Source organism: Canis lupus, chromosome 22, assembly GCF_011100685.1.
Source record: "Canis lupus familiaris isolate Mischka breed German Shepherd chromosome 22, alternate assembly UU_Cfam_GSD_1.0, whole genome shotgun sequence".
In the NCBI taxonomy this organism is placed as follows: domain Eukaryota; kingdom Metazoa; phylum Chordata; class Mammalia; order Carnivora; family Canidae; genus Canis; species Canis lupus.
The window spans coordinates 9,157,915-9,175,039 of record NC_049243.1 but is presented as its reverse complement, the minus strand read 5'-3'; the positions used below and the strand labels follow the sequence as shown (position 1 = coordinate 9,175,039).

The following is a 17,125-nucleotide window of genomic DNA, read 5'->3' as shown; positions in this document are numbered from 1 at the left end:
ACGAAGGCAGGGACCATCTCTGGTGTGGCTTGCTGTAGTAACCCGAGTGCGTGACATGGTTCTCAGCACATAGTCCGCGCTCAGTCTAGACCTGTGGAAGGAATGAGTGAAACTTCTCACCTCTTTCTTCCACAGCCCACCTCTTCCCTGGGCCTGAGGCAGGGGCTGTGGGGTGCTGGTTTGCTCTGTCTGTGCTGTTCCCTCACTCCCCTGGCAGCTTTTCTCTGCCTCTCTTCCCCGGGGCCTTGCTCCCACCCTTCCAAAGCATCTGAAGAATTGAACCAAGACCAAGACCGCCACCAGGAGGGCCCCAACCGTCGTTTCCTGGCTACTTATCATTTATATAAAGGGGGAGAAGGGGCTGCTGAAGACGGAGAGACCTTTGAGGCCCAAAGGAATAACTCTTCGGTGGTGGGACTTCAGACATCCGAACTGGTAGGAGGGGAAAGAGGCAGAGCTCCTAGTCACTCCAGGGAGATGTCTGGTGCTAGGCTGACCCTGATCCTGACAGGGGGCATTTTTTAAAAAGATTTTATTTAATTATTTGAGAGAGAGAGAAAAAAGAGACAGCACGCTCATGAGCACGCAGTGGGGTGGGCAGAGGGAGGGGGAGAAGCAGGTTCCCCACTGAGCATGAGGCTCGGTTCCAGGACCAGTAAAATCTTCTGAGCCCCATTGTGGACAGAGTATCGTGAGCACGTGTGCCTGCATGCATGTATGTGTACATGCGTGCTTGTGTGCACGTGTGAGTGCATGTGTGTGCATGCGTGTGTTAGGGATTGGTTAAAAGAAAGGGGATGAGGATGCAGGCTCTGGTTTGGAAGACCCACGGGAGAAAGCAGGGCCGTCAGAGGGTCTGGTGCTGAGCTGCTCACCAGACAGATCTGCTTCCTGGGGCTGGACTGGCCCTCCCTCCTGTGGGCCTGTCCTTGCTTATCCACATTTCAAAACAGGATCTCCTTTTGTAATTGAGTTTTCATGCCTCATGTGGGAAGGGCCCGTTCCCCTGTGCTCCCAGGAGACATGTGACCTGTTGTCCTAGGCCCAGGGCCAAAGCCTGGTCTGGAACCAGAAGAGTCAAGGCTTGGTTGTAGATTCTAAGCCAAAGGGAGCCCCTACTCAGCCAAGAACAGGTCTGGGAGGGGCAGGACCCGAGCGTGACCCCTCACTGGTCAAGGGTATCTGGAGGGCGAGGCTTGGTGCGCAGGAGGGACGTCCTGGGAGCCACGGTGGGGATGGGAGCTAAGGAAGGGATTCTGAGTGACCTGCCCCTGCGCAGGAAAGCGGGAGTGTGGGGTAAGTTCCTGGGCTAACATGGAGGTCAGGATCATTCTGGAAGGCGGGTCAGCAGCACAGCTTTGAAACCAAACAAGGGCTGCCGTCGGATGCCGTGTCCCCGCCCAGCTCCCGACTGCCTGTCTGATCCACAGAAAGCTCACCTGGTCAAGCCGTCTTGTCATAGGCGCCAGAAAACGGACGCTGGGCCAGAGGCTTAAGTGACCCCCAGAGACAAAGTCTCAGACCAAAGAAGTTTCAGGAAGGGGAGACCAGTGGCATACATGTACCAGGGGGAACGTGAGCTCCCCAAACCCAAATTATAATTAACCATCACTATCTCAGGTGATCTGGGGACCGAGGGAGATTAGGGAGGCCCAGGGGACGTGCGACACCAATTGCTCGGGCACAGATAGGAGGCCCTGCGTCAGGCCAGGCGGGCTGGGGAGCCAGGGGGCTCAGGGCAAGGAAGACACTTGGGGGGAGGTCACCTGGTTGGGAGGCAGCCCATTGTGCTGAGGTGAGAGCCGCCCCCCGGAGAGGCTCTGCAACTGGCCAGGCCAGGCCTCTGGGGCCCAGGCCCAGGGGAAAAGGAGGCCTCGATCCTTCTCTGATTTTTTTTTTTAAGAATTTATTTATTTATGCATGAGAGACACAGAACAAGAGAGAGAGAGATAGAGGCAGAGACACAGGCAGAGGGAGAAGCAGGCTCGTGCGGGGAGCCCGATGCGGGACTCGATCCCAGGACCCCGGGATCACACCCTGGGCCGAAGGCAGACGCTCCACCGCTGAGCCACCCCGGAGCCCCTCCTGAGGCCTTTTCATCCTTACAGGACAGCTTCTCATTTGTCTGAAAGGATGTGGGCAAGAGCCCTTCTGAGGGGAGAGCAGTGGCCCCGACACAGGGGTTTCCGGCCCTGTGTCTATCTCTTCCAGGTCTTCACCTCAGGCCTCTTGGCCTGTTGGTTCTGCTTCGGAGCTCGGAATTCCACCCGGACGGTCGAACGGCGACGGACAGGCGCCTCCGCGCACGCAGCCTGCAGGGCAGGCCCAAAAGGAGAGGCTGGTGTGGGCCCCACCTACTGTCACCATTTCAGCCGCGGCTTGTTTGGCCAAGGGATGAGGGGACTGTCACGCAGACTGCACCCTTTCCGGGGTAGCAGGACAGCCTCAGAGGTCACGCCGGGGTCTCCAAAGGCAAGGACACCCTGTTCTGGGTTTTAAATAGACGAGTGTGGCATTGAACGAGTGTGAAGTCATCTTCAAAGATGGGCACGCGAGGAGGGACGTGACCGTGATCAGTGATCGCTGAGTGAACCCACCCTCGAGCAGCTCTGCGGGATCTCACGGCGGGGATTCAGTGCCACGTGTGGACACTTCGGGGCAGCCTGACGAGGTAGGCCCCGTCACCCGCAGCCCACAGACCCAGGCCGAGCTCGGGTCACAGCGGGGGGGAGCGGCAGAGCGGGACCCCGTCTGGGCCCGCGGGGGGGGCGCCTGCTTTCTCTGTCATAGCAGCTGGCCCTCAAGGAAAGTTCTGGGCTAAGCGGTCTCCTGCCCCTTGAGCCTCAGAGAGGTTGGCTTCCCTGGGACTCTGGTCCAGCAGGAATTTCGGAGACGTTGCCCCTTGTCAATGAAACTTCGTTGTTTTTTTTTCCACTCCTCTTCGGGCCTGTGGCCGACCGGCGGAGAGGCAGGGTCACGGGTGGCGTGGGCCACAGCCGTCCCAGAGAGGGGGCTGATGAGCGAAGCTCTGGGGCCTGGCTTCCGGCGGCGAGGCCTGGGGCCGGTGTGGAAGAGCAGAAACACAGAAGTCCCCAGAAGAGTGCGGAGAACCAGCTCCTTCGGGAGCCAAGCAACACGGCGCGTGTGGCAGCCCGCCAGTGGGGCCCTCCAGGAGGGTGGCCAGATTTATTGGGATGAGATTCATGTCACCTGACCACCAGCGCTGCCTCCTTAGCTGCACGTCACCTGCCGTGTCCGTAGGTTAGCAGCCGTCTCACTCTGCTTCAGCCACAACCAGGCTTGAACAGCCTGTCTCCTCCGTTACCACATGAGCTGTTTGCAGGGCTGAGTAGTGTCCCCCCCCACCAGGTTCCCCCCACCCCGGGAGGGGGTTCGGGCCTGGTGCACGGTAGATCGAGGCTTGGCTGAACTGACGAAGGGATTCACGTTAGAAGCAGCTAAGAGATGCTTTTTGGGCCTTCTTGGCACAAACCACAGTTAGAAGATGCAATTAATAGCTCCCCATTTTATTTTTTTTATTTTAATTAATTTTAATTTTTTTTTAATTTTTAAAGATTTAATTTATTAACGAGACACCCACAGAGAGAGGCGGAGACACAGGCAGAGGCAGAAGCAGGCTCCCCACAGGGAGCCTGATGTGGGACTCGATCCTGGGACTCTAGGATCACACCCTGAGCCAAATGCAGATGCTCAACCGCTGGGCCACCCAGGGGTCCCAATAGCTCCCCATTTTTAAATGAGCTTGGCAGAATGAGAAGACAGCTGACCTACGATCCAGGAGAACTGCTCCGAGTCCTGGCTCTACTGGTTGGATGACTCTCGCCAAGTTATTTGACCCACTTGAGCTTGAATTTCTGGCATAAAAATACGTGCCCTAATTAAGCTGAGGCGTATTAAGAGACACGCATGAGCTCACACAGGTGAAAATAAGTGTAAATGGGAAGTAAAAGGTGGACAATGTTTGTGCTATTGAAAAAGATATGAGTTCAGTCCAGCGATTGTAGCAGGTTTTGTCATGTTTTGGTGTCTTCTCTCTTCTCTCTCAATCTCTCTCTCTCTCTCTCTCTCTCTCTCTCTCTCTCTCGGTTTCTCTTCTGCAATCACCACCCAAATCCTGGCTTTTATGGAGCTCAGGTGAGAGTTGGGGGTAAAAGGTGAGAGGAAACAGGGCAACGTATTAACATGCAGACACCTGGGAGCTAGCGATTGACCAAACACTTGCGCTCCCTCCGTGGGTAGCAGTGTGGCTGTCCCAGCCCGAGGAGGATGACACTTTGCTGCCTCCCTTACCCAGGAGCGGCCACGTGATTAATTCTTTAGTTCTGGTCTGTGGAATGTGAGTAGAAGTTGCTTCTGGGGGGGGGGGGGGCCTTAAGAAGTGGGTGGGTTTTCTCCATACTCTCCCTTTCCCTCTGCAGTTTGAGCATCAGGGACCTTGAGGCCATAAAGCATGACAGGCCCACGAGGCCACAGGAGCCTGGGGGCCTAAATAAGCCATCTACTGACCAGGAATGTCACCCTGGGCTGATACAGGATTGAGAAATCGACTTCTCTTGTCCTAGGGCCATTGAAATGGCCTCATTTTCCTTTTTTTTTTTTTTTTTTTTAGGATTGTATTTATTTATTCATGAAAGACACAGAGAAAGAGGTAAGAAACATAGGCTGAGGGAGAAGCAGGCTCCCTGCAGGGAGCCCGATGCAGGACTTGATCCCAGGACCCCAGGATCACGACCTGAGGCAAAGGCAGATGCTCAACCCCTGAGCCCCCCAGGTGGCCCATGGCCTCATTCTCCTTACACGAAGCCTTAGTCCTCTCCATTTGCCCCCCTTTCCTTCTAGTCACATGAATAACCTTTCTCTGGATCCACCCTCTTGAAACAAAATGTGTGTGTGTGTGTGTCGGGGGGTGTTATAAATACCCATAAGGCTCTCTCTCTCTGTGTCTCTCATGAATAAGTAAATAAGTAAAGTAAATAAAATCTTTAAACTAAAAAAAAACAAATAAATACCCGTAAGGTTGTTCATCATAGCAAGAACTAAAAAAAAAAAAAAAAAAAAAAGCCTATTTTTTTCTTTCTGCCTTTAAAAAAAAACTCCTTTTAAAAAAATCTGACCCACTTTAAACACCTTACACATCTTTACTGGGCTGTCCAAGGGTGCTGGGAAATACAGGGAATTGAGTAAAAAGAAGGCACCATTTAGTTTGCAAGTGGAGTTGCGATGACAACAGGTATCATAACCAGATGCTTGAAAAAAATTTGTTGATCCACCCAGCGACGCAGAAGGGAAGAGCTGGTCTGTGCCACGTGGTGGCATCTGACGGCTACCAGCAGGTGTAAGCTCCGGGCCACAGACACCTGCAGTTTTGCATGGTGTTGGTCAGACCACAGAGGTGCCCCCAGGGGCCAAGCAATTTGCCTAAGGTCATGCGGTAGGTGAGAGGGGGAGGCAGGGACCCCAAGTCCAGGGCTCTCCACCACCACATTTCCCAGCAGAAACCCTTTCCCGGCTGATTCCGAGGTCCCTTCCACGAGAGAGAACGCATTTGTTCTTGTCACTTGTTCTGGCCAATGGGTCGTTAACAGACACAGAAGCAGGGACTCAACCCGCATGTGCGTGGTTGGGCTCCTCTTGCTCCTGCTTTTGCCCCCACGCGGTTGACATTCAATGTTTATTATTTCCTAACAGCTGATCGATCCGTTAATAGAGGTTCCTTTTAGTGCACCCTCAAGTTTTCTCTGCTGCATTTATAAGGAAAATAATTTTACAAACCTTGGTCAGGAGGCCTCCTGGATCCAGATGTTCCCAAGTTCAGAAAGCTTTCCCTAAATTCTGGGGAGGGCTGGGGCGAGTCTGCAAAGGAGATGCTGATCATTCGAGAATGAGAATCTGTTATTGCAGCTTGAATAAATAGTTCGATATTGTAAATGCGATCCTCCTTTTATCTTTAGGTTAAAGCATTAGGGTGTTCAATTCTGGCGAAGTAAACAGATTGCTGGGGAGGGAATTTTTGGATGTGTCCGGAATTTGCACAATCTGAAGTGCCAGACTGTGGAAACTCTCCGTGAACCCCAGGACTAGGGAACACCCAGTGCCTTCGAGGGCATCCTCCTGCTTTCAGGAAGGACCGTATTTTTCTTTTTTCTTTCTTTTTTTCTTTTTTTAAGGACCATATTTTTCAACACGGTATTTCTGTTCTGATTTGTCAGAGATACATCCCCATTTTGGAAGATACAGAAAGCAATAATGGAGAAAATGAAACTCGTCTATAATCTTGCTACCCAAAGATAATCCCAACCAACACTTTGGAATTTTCTCTGTGGCTTTTGTTTATTAATTTTTTTAAAAAAGATTTTATTTATTTATTCATTCATGAGAGACACACAGAGTGAGAGGCAGAGACACAGGCAGAGGGAGAAGCAGGCTCCATGCAGGGAGCCCAATGTGAGACTTGATTCCGGGACCCCAGGATCACACCCTGGGCCGAAGGCAGGTGCTAAACCACTGAGACACCCAGGATCCCCTTTTTGTGGCTTTTTTTTCCCTTTCTGTGGCTTTATTTTTTTTTATATAAATTTATTTTTTATTGATGTTCAATTTGCCAAGATATAGAATAACACCCAGTGCTCATCCCGTCAAGTGCCCCCCTCAGTGCCTGTCACCCAGTCACCCCCACCCCCCCCGCCCTCCTCCCCTTCCACCACCCCTAGTTCGTTTCCCAGAGTTAGGAGTCTCTCATGTTCTCTCTCCCTTTCTGATATTTCCCACTCATTTTTTTCTCCTTTCCCCTTTATTCCCTTTCAGTATTTTTATATTCCCCAAATGAATGAGACCATATAATGTTTGTCCTTCTCCGATTGACTTATTTCACTCAGCATCATACCCTCCAGTTACATTTTCTGTGGCTTTTAAAAATGTCTTTTATCCTGGGGCACTTGGGCTACTCAGTTAAGTGTCTGACTCTTGATTTTGGCTCAGGTCACGATCTCAGGGTCATGAAATGGAGCCCTAAGGTCAGGCTCCTTGCTCAGCAGAGTCTGCTTAAGATTCTTTCTCTCCCTCTCCCTCCCCCAGAGCCCCACACATGTGGGGTCTCTCTCTCTCAAATAAATGCCTTTAAAAACTATATTTGATCCTGCTTACTTTTAGTGTATAACTTGATATCTTTTTTTTTATAACTTGATATCTTAAGGATTTTTTTCATGTCGTGAAAGACTTTGTAAACATCAGTTTCAATAAGCACTACTGCCTCATCGATAGTTATCTTGTCATTTTTGCTACCAATCCCCTCATATTAGTAATTTGGTAATTTCCAGTTTTTCACAAGTGTAAGTAATACCCACACACCTATTTGTATGTAGCTTTTCTTAGCTTTCATGATCTTCTTAGAATAGAGCCCTACAAGTGCAAAATGAATATTTTTAAGACTCGGGAATGAATTTCTGAATTAATTAAATTAATTAATTTCACCAGTTTACACTCTTACCAGATACACGTGAGAGTTCCTGTTTTGCTTTTCCCACTATACTTTGAGGATACTTTAAACATCTTTGCAAAAGATGCAAAAAAAACAAAAAAAAATTTTTTTTAAACCCTGTTTTGTCTTAATTATTTGAAGTCTTTCTAGTCCAGGCGTGCTCTGGGGTCGCTGAATTGGCTGGAGAAACAACCAAGCTGGTTTCACTGAACTCCATAACTAGTGACCTCAAGCGGGCTCTTGTTTTTGCTTTGCAACCTACCCCCATTTTCCCAAACTATTTCACACCTTCTCCTCTTTTCTCCAACCTCCTTCTCCCTCCTCACTCTCTGCTGATGATCTCAGTCCATATTTCTACATGCTTCCCCCACCATCCAGCCTGTATTGGCGCCCATTTACACTGCCCATAATTAAACCATGGTCTGGGATGAACTCTTTTTTGATAGCCTCCAGATTTAATCCTTCCCTGTCCACCTCAGCACCACTCTGGCAGTTCTCTTCTCTCTCCCCTGCATCACTTCAGTTATCAGACAAACAGGCTCCAATGTCTCCTGTCTTAAGGACAAAACAAGCCCCCAAACCTCCACTGACTTCACATCTCCCTCAGCTACTACTTCTGTTCTCTCCTTGATAGCAAAGTCCTCAAAAGATGCGTCTCACTGCCTCTGCTTCTTGTCCTCCCATTCTCTTTTGGCCACAATCAGTCTTCACTCTGCCCAAAAGGCCATTGTCAAGGTCACCAGTGACCCCCTGTTGCCAACGGTCAGTGTATCTCCTTGACCTCTGCCACACTTGACGCAGTTGGCCATTCTTTTTTTTTTTTTTTTAAGATTTTATTTATTTATTCATGAGAGACACACACAGAGAGGCAGAGACACAGGTAGAGGGAGAAACAGGCTCCATGCAGGGAGCCCGATGGGGGACTCGATCCCGGGTCTCCAGGATCACGCCCTGAGCTGAAGGCAGGTGCTTAACCGCTGAGCCACCCAGGTGTCCCTACAGTTGGTCATTCTTAATGATTTGCTTCGTATTGGCTTCTGAAGTACTGCTAGTTCTCCAGCCTACTGGTTGCTTTGCTCAGTGTCTTTGCAGTTTCTGTGTCTCCCCATCTTAAGGTTGGAGGCCCCAAGGCTTAGTTCTTGGACCTCCTCTCCTCTTTATTCACCTTCCCTGCCTTTGGATCAACCCAGTCTCATGACTTTAAATGACATCTACATGCCGATGACTCCAACCTCATTTTCTCCCTGAACCCCCAACTCGTGCATCCAACTGCCTGCTTGACTTTGCCAACTGGTAATCTAACATCTCAAAATTAACATATCTAAACGATCTCCTGATTCCATCCTTATCATCAATATGCAGTCTTCCTCAGGCATACACCGTCCTTCCACGTATTTGTTCAGGCCCCAAAACTCTGGAGTCAGCTTTGATTCTTCTCTCTCTCTCTCTTTTTTTTTTTTTCACACTGCTGATCCAATCTGTCGAGGACTCTGTTGACTACCTCCTACGGATACGGCATCCACCTCTCACTACCTCCAACACTCATCGGAGCCACCATTGGTTCTCCCCTGGATTATTGCAAGGCCTCCTAGTTAATCTCCATCATTCAGCCCCCCCGCCCCGATCCATCCTCCATACACAGTGGCTGACTCACCCTCTTAAAGTTAAATTCAGATCACGTCACCCTCCCTTGGCTTCCCATCCACCCCACACAGAGTAAAGCCCATGACCTGGCCTGCGGGCCCCATGAGCACCAGTCCCTACTATTCTCTGTCCTCATCTCTTCCCACTGCTCTTACTCACTGTGCTCCAGCCAAATGGGCTTCCTTGCTGCTCCTCAGACATGTCAGCTCTCATGTTAGGGCCTTACAGCTCACTGTTTACTCACTCAGAGGTGGCATTTTTCTCCAGCTGGCTCAGTGCTTCAACCTCCTTTCCTTTTTGCCTCTTTCCTTGGGTCCTGTCCCTGAGAGGGCCACCATAAAAAGGCCTTTGCAGAGAGGAGTAACAGACCAACCAGATGATAGATGCAGGTGTTCTTGTCAAGGGGACCGCAAGAGAGTGCCCCCGCTAGTTGGGGCGCGGGGAATCTAGTAAGAACCCACTCTTGCCCCATGACAGAAAGCCTCAACTTCCAACACCTTTTTGTCTCCGAGAGACCCAAGCCAATCTATGGCCGTATCTGCCAAGGAGGAGCTTGCTTTCTTCTAATGCCTCACTTCTCCCTCCACCCCATCCTCCACCCACTGTCCCAGGAGGAACCAGAAATCACGGTGAGCCAAGACGGTGAAGGAAGAGAGAGGAGTACAAATAAAATTTCCTTAAAGTCTTTATCATGTCTTAATCTTTTCAAGAATGAACATTTTTATTGAACATTTGTCCAGTTACTTGACATTTATTTAATACTTAATTAAAATAAAGTTAACATTGAGTTAAAATTGTCCATTAAAATAAAAAAAATATATAACATATACTGCAGATTATTTTCACCTCCTGAAAGTCCCTCCGGGCAGCCGCTGGCTGTGGAGAAAAGTCTGGGGGCAGAGCCTAGGAGCCACAGAAAGGACGATAGAGAGGAAGACCTTCTTGTTTTTCCACTAAATCTCTTGCTTTTTCATGTTTCACAGAAGTCTTTTTCCCAACAATACACATCAGTGGGTGGGATTTTTTTTTTTTTTAAGATTTATTTATTTATTTGAAAAAGAGAGAGCTTGCGCATGTGCCCGCACGGGCGGAGGGGCGGAAGAAGAGGGAGAGGGAGACTCCTAAGCAGACTCCATGCTGAGCGTGGGGCCCGGCGTGGGGCTCCACCTCACAACCCATGACATCACGTTCTGAGCCGAAATCAAGGGTCGGACACTCGGCGGACTGTGGCACTCAGATGCCCCAACAGCTGAGTTTTTTTATTTTTTTATTTTTATTTTTTTTTTAAATTTTTTATTTATTTATGATAGTCACGGAGAGAGAGAGAGAGAGGCAGAGACATAGGCAGAGGGAGAAGCAGGCTCCATGCACCAGGAGTCTGATGTGGGATTCGATCCCAGGTCTCCAGGATCACGCCCTGGGCCAAAGGCAGGCGCCAAACTGCTGCGCCACCCAGGGATCCCCAGCTGAGTTTTTTTAACCCAAAGCAAGTAACACATCATCTGAGCATTGACATTGAAATAGATTTTAGGGTTTTTTTTAGGAATTCTGGCTTGTTCTATCAAGGAAGACTTCCTGGAGGGAAGTGGATGTCCACAGAGATTGGACGACAGGGACTATGAGTGGACGCAGCCAGGAGAAGGACAGAAGAAGGGGTGTTCCAGCTGAAGGGGATCAGAAGAGCCCCCCACCCCCTCCCTTGCAACATGCAGCTTTAGTATATGGTCTATTTTGAGCTGAAGGCACTTGAGGAATGGCAGATGGTGGAGGAGCTTCCCGACTTCCCCTTTTCTACCTAAAAGCAGGTGGTTAAATTCCCTGAGAGAGATGCCTTCCCTGTACCAGGAAGAGAACATTCTTAGCATGGGGGAAGGTTCCGTACAAACCAACCCCCTAAAATAACTGTGATCTGTCATTGGTGTCCCCCACGCTCTTTCTGGTCTCCACCACCCCAAGGCTCCTTGTCTCACCACACCCCCACCATTGGTCATTCTTTGTCTAAAATGGTGACTCAGCTTTGGGGCCCAGTGGCTTCTACAGGTCTTTATTTTCCATTTGAAGACTTGCATGGACAAGTAAAAATGTCAGCTAAACTGTGTACCCTTTTCTCCTGTTGGTCTGTCTTACGTCAGTTGAAGTCTTCGCGCCACTCTCAGAGGGCTGAAGGGAATCCTTCCTTCTCTACACAGCCGAGGTCGTGTCACGAGGGCGGCACCCAGGACCTGACGTGCTGATCAGCCGTGAGCCTTGGGAGGGTTGCTAAATGTTGCAACCTGCCCTGGGCTGTCCTGTGGGGAAATGGGGTGCCCTGTGCCTGCACTTGGGCCCTCCCCTTTGAGGCCATGGGGGATGACCATGGTCATTGTGGAGAGGTCCCCAACGGGCAGGAGTTCTGGAGGACATGAGGCTAGGCCTTCCAGGGGCCATGGCAGGTTCGCTCAAATATTTTGACATTTGGGTAATCAGTTGCTTGAGTCCCTGGGAATGGGATGGAAGCCATACTGTGGAGGGGTGATGAGAGGGGATTGGAGTTGGGGGCTCAATCTGGAGCCCGGCGCATGGCCCCAGAGGGCACTCCTTGTGGGTGTGTGGCAGGAGGCTCTCGGAGGCTGGGAACCCTAAGGACGTCAGGGACCTCAGTCAAACCGGGGCTGGCAGTGAGAAGAGGGCAGACCCGCACGTGGGAGTGAGGATGGGGTTTGCAGACAGTTTGGCCCCGGGGCTAGCTCTAAATTATTAGAACTAGTGCTCATTAGGCGTTCATAGGCTAGAGGCCTTCCAAAGTGTCTCGCACATATTGACTCAATAGGTGGGAAGGGGGTGGACCCATTATTACACTCCCACGTTACCCTGGGGAAACTGAGGCACAGGAGGGTTAAGTAACTTACCTAGCACGCAGCTCGTTAGCAGCAGAGCCAGGGTTTGAACTCAAGCTGTCTGGCCACGCCTGCCTCTCGGTGATGCTGGAAGACAATGACGATGACATTAATGTGCACACGGTACGTGTCTTGCTCTGGCCTTGTTCTAGGGTCTGGAGAGTCAGCACCGAGCGGAACAAAGCCCCTGCCCTCTGGGGCTTCCATTCTAGTGCAGACGGAGGGAAAAACTCCCCACCACCAATAGGTGACAAAATAACTTGAGAGAGGGGGACACCTGGGCGGCTCAGTGGTTGAGCGTCTGCCTTGGGCTCAGGGTGTGATCCTGGGGTCCTGGGATCCAATCCTGCATCGGGCTCCCCTGCTCCTCCCTCCGCCTATGTCTCTGCCTCTCTCTCTGTGTGTCTCATGAACAAGAGAGCTTTATTTTTTTTAAAGATTATTTATTTATTTATTTATTTATTTATTTATTTATTTATTTATTCATGAGAGACAGAGAGAGAGAGAGAGGCAGAGACACAGGCAGAGGGAGAAGCAGGCTCCATACAGGGAGCCCGATGTGGGACTCGATCCCGGGACTCCAGGATCACGCCCTGGGCCGAATGTGGCACTAAACCCCTGGGCCACCCAGGGATCCCAACCAGAGAGCTTTAGCGAGTGACGGATGCTATGGAAAGCTCAGGCAGGGGGCTGTGACGGAGGGGGACAAGAGAGGAGTTCGGGGAACGCTCAGGGCATGGATGACTGTGCATGAGCAGTTGGGGCGCCGAGGCCTGCAGGTGCCTCGTGAACGCAGACAACCCTAAGCACCTGCCACTTGCTGTCCCCAGCCTGAGGTGCCCCCTCTCCCCCCCCTCACCGGATGCAGTGAGGGGGGCCGCCCTGAGGTCGTCTCACCCAAGTGTTCACTCCTAGCAGCCGCCCCCAGCCGCCCCCCACAGTTGCGGCAGGCCTAGAGTTTAATGTTCAATACGTAAAGAAACTAAAAAAGAAAATATTTTCCCTGTTTGTCCAGTGATGTCGGGCTTCTGGTGTAGGGTGTGCAGCATGCATTTTTCTCCTACCGTTTAATGTGTTACCACTCAGACTTGAAAAGAGATCCCTTGGGAACCAGGAATCATGACTTTTGAGTGATAAGATTTCCTCTGTTCAGCAGCCCAAAGCGACCGCTCTTTCCTGAGAAAAGCTTATCGTTGGCTTATCATTTGCCTTATCATCCTGGGACCGGTTGCGAATGGAAAGGGAAAATATCCCAATTTTAAGGCAATTCCGAGGAAGTACCGGTGCAAGGTCAGTGCCTTTGCATCGTGCCTCCCTCTGCAAAGTAAACATATGGAGCATAAAAGTGTTTCAAGAGTTCCACAGGAACAGTGCCACTGGCTCAGATTGTGGAGTGTCGCACCAGGCCCGCACCCACCAGCTCCCTGAGCTTTAAAATCATCTGCGAGGCAGGGTCCTGTCCTGTCACCTAGCTGGCAGCTGGGTCGCTGGAAGGAAAGCAGCAGATTGGGAAAGTGCTGCGTCCGGGTGCAGTGCCCTGAGGCCTGGGTTCTCACCCTCCCTTCACTGTCCCCTGCACCCATGGCAGGTGCCTGGCGGTGAGGCTCCCTGCTTTCTGGGCCTCCCCCTTCCCTCTGCCCCTGGTCCCCTCTCTGGTCATCACCCGGTTTGGGGAAGAGCAGGGTAACTGCAGCCAGGGGGCCCGGCCAGTGGGGCTGGGACCCTTGGGACAGCAGATCTGGCCCCAGGGGTGTGGAAGCAGGCAGGGCAAGGCGGGGGGCAGCCGGCCGTGGGCAGAACCACAGTTACAGGGAGCCTGGGGCGTGGGGCTGACAGATGGCAGGGGTGAGCCAGGGCCAGCTCCAAGCCCTGGGCAGGGCCTTCTGCCGGGAGCAGGTGTCCACCGAGAGTCACAGGTAGGGAAGGCCCGGTCTTATCAGCGGACTGTGGTGCGCTGGGCCAATTGTCACTTCTCTGGGCCTCAGTTTTGTCACCCACAGAAGGAGGGCCATGTCCTTCCCACCGAGACGGGGTAGTGAGAGTGACCGGGGGCCGGGGCTCAGGACTGGCTGCTCTTGCAGCAGGTGTAGATCCAGGTGTCGGCTGAGGCGCCAGGGTGGCTGGGTCTGGAAGGCAGGGCTCAGGTGGGAGCTGGGCCTCGGGGCCGGGGAAGCAGCAGCTCAGTGTCAGGGGGACACAAGACGGTGGGACTAGTTGGCCCACCAGGTGGCCAAGGTCAGGCAGGTCCCTTGTTAAGTACTTCGGGGAGGGGAAGGGTAGAGAACCCCTTAGAGCCCCTCCTGGAAGAGTTCTCTAACCTCCAGCCTGCTGATGGCTTTGAGAGTCCTGCAGTTTGGGAGGCTTCGCTGGTTCTCACCCTCACCCCCCCCTTCTCCCACCCTAGGGTGGGCCTCCCTAGGAACTTTGTGTGCCAAATTCTCTTTTGAGTTTCCATATTCTCTAAATGCTTCCTCCGGAGAGCACTGATCTTAGGGCTGGGGCCGGGACCGAGGGCTCGGAAGCAGCCGGGCTGGGGGAGACCAGCGCAGGGGTACGGCCTAGCAACCCGGCAGGGCCTGGCACCATTTTATTTTCCTTTGTGAAAAATACTCTTTTTTTACTCTGGAGTAGCTGTAGGTTTATAGGAACTTTGCCAGGATGGTGCACACAGCTCCCGCACAGCCTTCCCCCCTCTCCTCCTAGTGTTACCGTCTCACACTTACACCCCAATACCGTGTGGCAGCTGAGACGGGATCCCCGGGTCAATACACTTGACTGTCTACTCATTCGGATCCTCTTTCTGTTCTGGAACCCAATGTGGAACCAGGTTACGTTTAGCTCATTGTTCTTTTCCTTCTTTGTCTCTCTCACCCCCAGTTTATGCGTGTGTGTGTGTATGTGTGTGTATGTGTGTCCACCTCCCTGTTCTCCCACCTTGTGGATGGGACAGGGAGACTGAGGTAGGTGAGGGGGACCGCCAAGTGGGGGCACGAGTCCCCTGCATTGGGGACAAGTCACTGTGATGCCTTTTGTGAGGAGAGGCCCGCGGTGTGGCTGGATGGAGAGGGCCCCAGGGACTTGATCACCCCTCACCAGCAGGAAGAAGAGGGTTGACGGCCGGTAGGCTGAGAGAGCAACTGTCTGTATCTGGGGAGTAACAAGACCCAACAGAGAAACCCATGAAGCTTCAGGGGCCCCTTTCTGAGGACAGGACCTCACCAACACTCCCCCTCACCAAAGGTGATCCAGGCATCCCCTCCTGGTTCCACAGATGACGGTGGTTCCTGCGGTGTCCCCTTCAGGGCATGACTCGCACAGACCCCGGCCCGACATGGTTCACCTGGTATCTCCCACCACCACCTCGGGAGACTCTACTCAAGTCTAGTATCTGCTCCCTGCGGGAGAGGAGAACCTGGGCCACAGAGAGACAGGGATTGTGGACACAGAATGAACTTTAGCCACTTCAAAGTGGAAAGAAATGGGGGCCTTGTGTGTTCTCCAGCTAAAAAGATGTTGTGAGAGGTCTACCAGATGGCTTAAATGAGGCTCAGCTTTCCCTTAGGAGCTCACTGCTTTTGAGTCCCCTCAAAGACACCAGAGCCCCAGAAACTGAGATCAGGGTGCTTGGGCATCTCTCAGGGAGTTTGCACGTCAGAGTTGGGCCCTAACACCCAAAGGCCACTGATCTGTTTCTCATCCATTTTGGACACTTGGCCAAGCTTGTCGTGGGGAGAATTCAGAACTGCAGGGTCAGCTTGTGGGGGGAGGGGGTTCCAGCCATTTTTCTCCTTTATGCCCCATGCTGGGCTTCTGGCCGGGCCAAGGAGCACCACGTATGAATCCCAACCGAATTTTCCATGTTGCAGCCCTGAACACGTCTTCTACCTTTGTAACGCGTCTGGAGCAAAGGTCACCTTGACTGTAAACCGACGGGTTGGGAACAGTCTCAAAGATTTACAGCTTGCAATGCCATGGCTTGTGGCTGGGAAAAGGACACGGAAGAGAAATTTTTGGAGCCATCAACAATGAGGCCAGAGCATTTCCATTTACCCTTAGCCCCACAAAAGGATGTGGAGGGAGGATGGGTGAAGTTAGCCTTGGGCAACATCTCCCACAGCCCAGGGTGGGCGGTATTTTCTAGCCTCATCGATGATTCCACTTCCCCACCCCCACCCTGTGTCTAGCCTCCTTTAGAGCAGTTCCATTGGTGGGGGGTGGGGGGGAGATGCACCAGCTTCGGTGTAGACCAGTTCCCACCAGGAGAAGGAGATCAGTGACCCAGGAGATGACAAACAAATTTTGTTTGGAGAACAAGCGACATCTTAGAGGGCAAAGCTACAACCTCCTTAGGTTTGTCCAGATTCCAGCGCTCATACCCCTGCCTTGGTGACTCTCCAGAGGACTAGGCACTTCCACAAAAATGCCTTATTTCCTGGCTGATAGGGGAAGACAGAAGGGAGGAAATAGGAGCCTTTACCCACCAGAAGGCAAGCACAGCGGGTGGTGCCATCAACACGTTCAGAGAAACTTCTCCAGTAACAAACTATGGAAATGATCCCTGAAAGTATAGTCTTGGGCGGTGCCATCCAGGGCTGATGTGGCGCAGCAGCCCTCAGGTGCACGGTTCTGCTACCCTGGAAGGCCTTCTCGCCTTCTCCGGGTCTCACGCTTCCCAGCTGGGTCATACCATCTTGGCCCTTTCCCACTCCAGAGCGAGTTGTGGCGCATCAGGGGATAAGGCATGTGGCAACAGAGCTCTTTGGAAAAGAGCATGACCTGGCCATCTTGTGCTCATGGGAGCAGGACAAGCGCAGCGTGTCTCACCGTCCATGCTGACCCCCTCCAAGCCCCCGGTCGCTGTGAACCCCTCGGAGGCCACACATGTAATCAGTGGGGGGGCGGCTTCTGGGAAGGCGTCAGGCTTTCAGACACAGTCATATGTGAGGGAAAAAGTCCCACAATGTGGACACTCAGTGGACCGAGGAGGTGGCTCTCGTGCGTGGTTTTGGCATCTGTCAGTGTCATGGTTGGGAATCCATCCTGGTCCTTTTGGTTGCTTTGGGATCTGGGCCAAGTGTGGTAGGGGAGACCCTCTGGGGGTTTCCTA

The 17,125-nt window shown here is 52.0% G+C and overlaps 1 pseudogene; it reads right to left on the bottom strand.

Annotated features, from left to right (window-relative positions):
* Window positions 1-16,494: 16,494 nt before the first annotated feature.
* Window positions 16,495-16,592, bottom strand: LOC119865258 (annotated as a pseudogene).
* Between the last annotated feature and the right edge of the window lie 533 nt (window positions 16,593-17,125).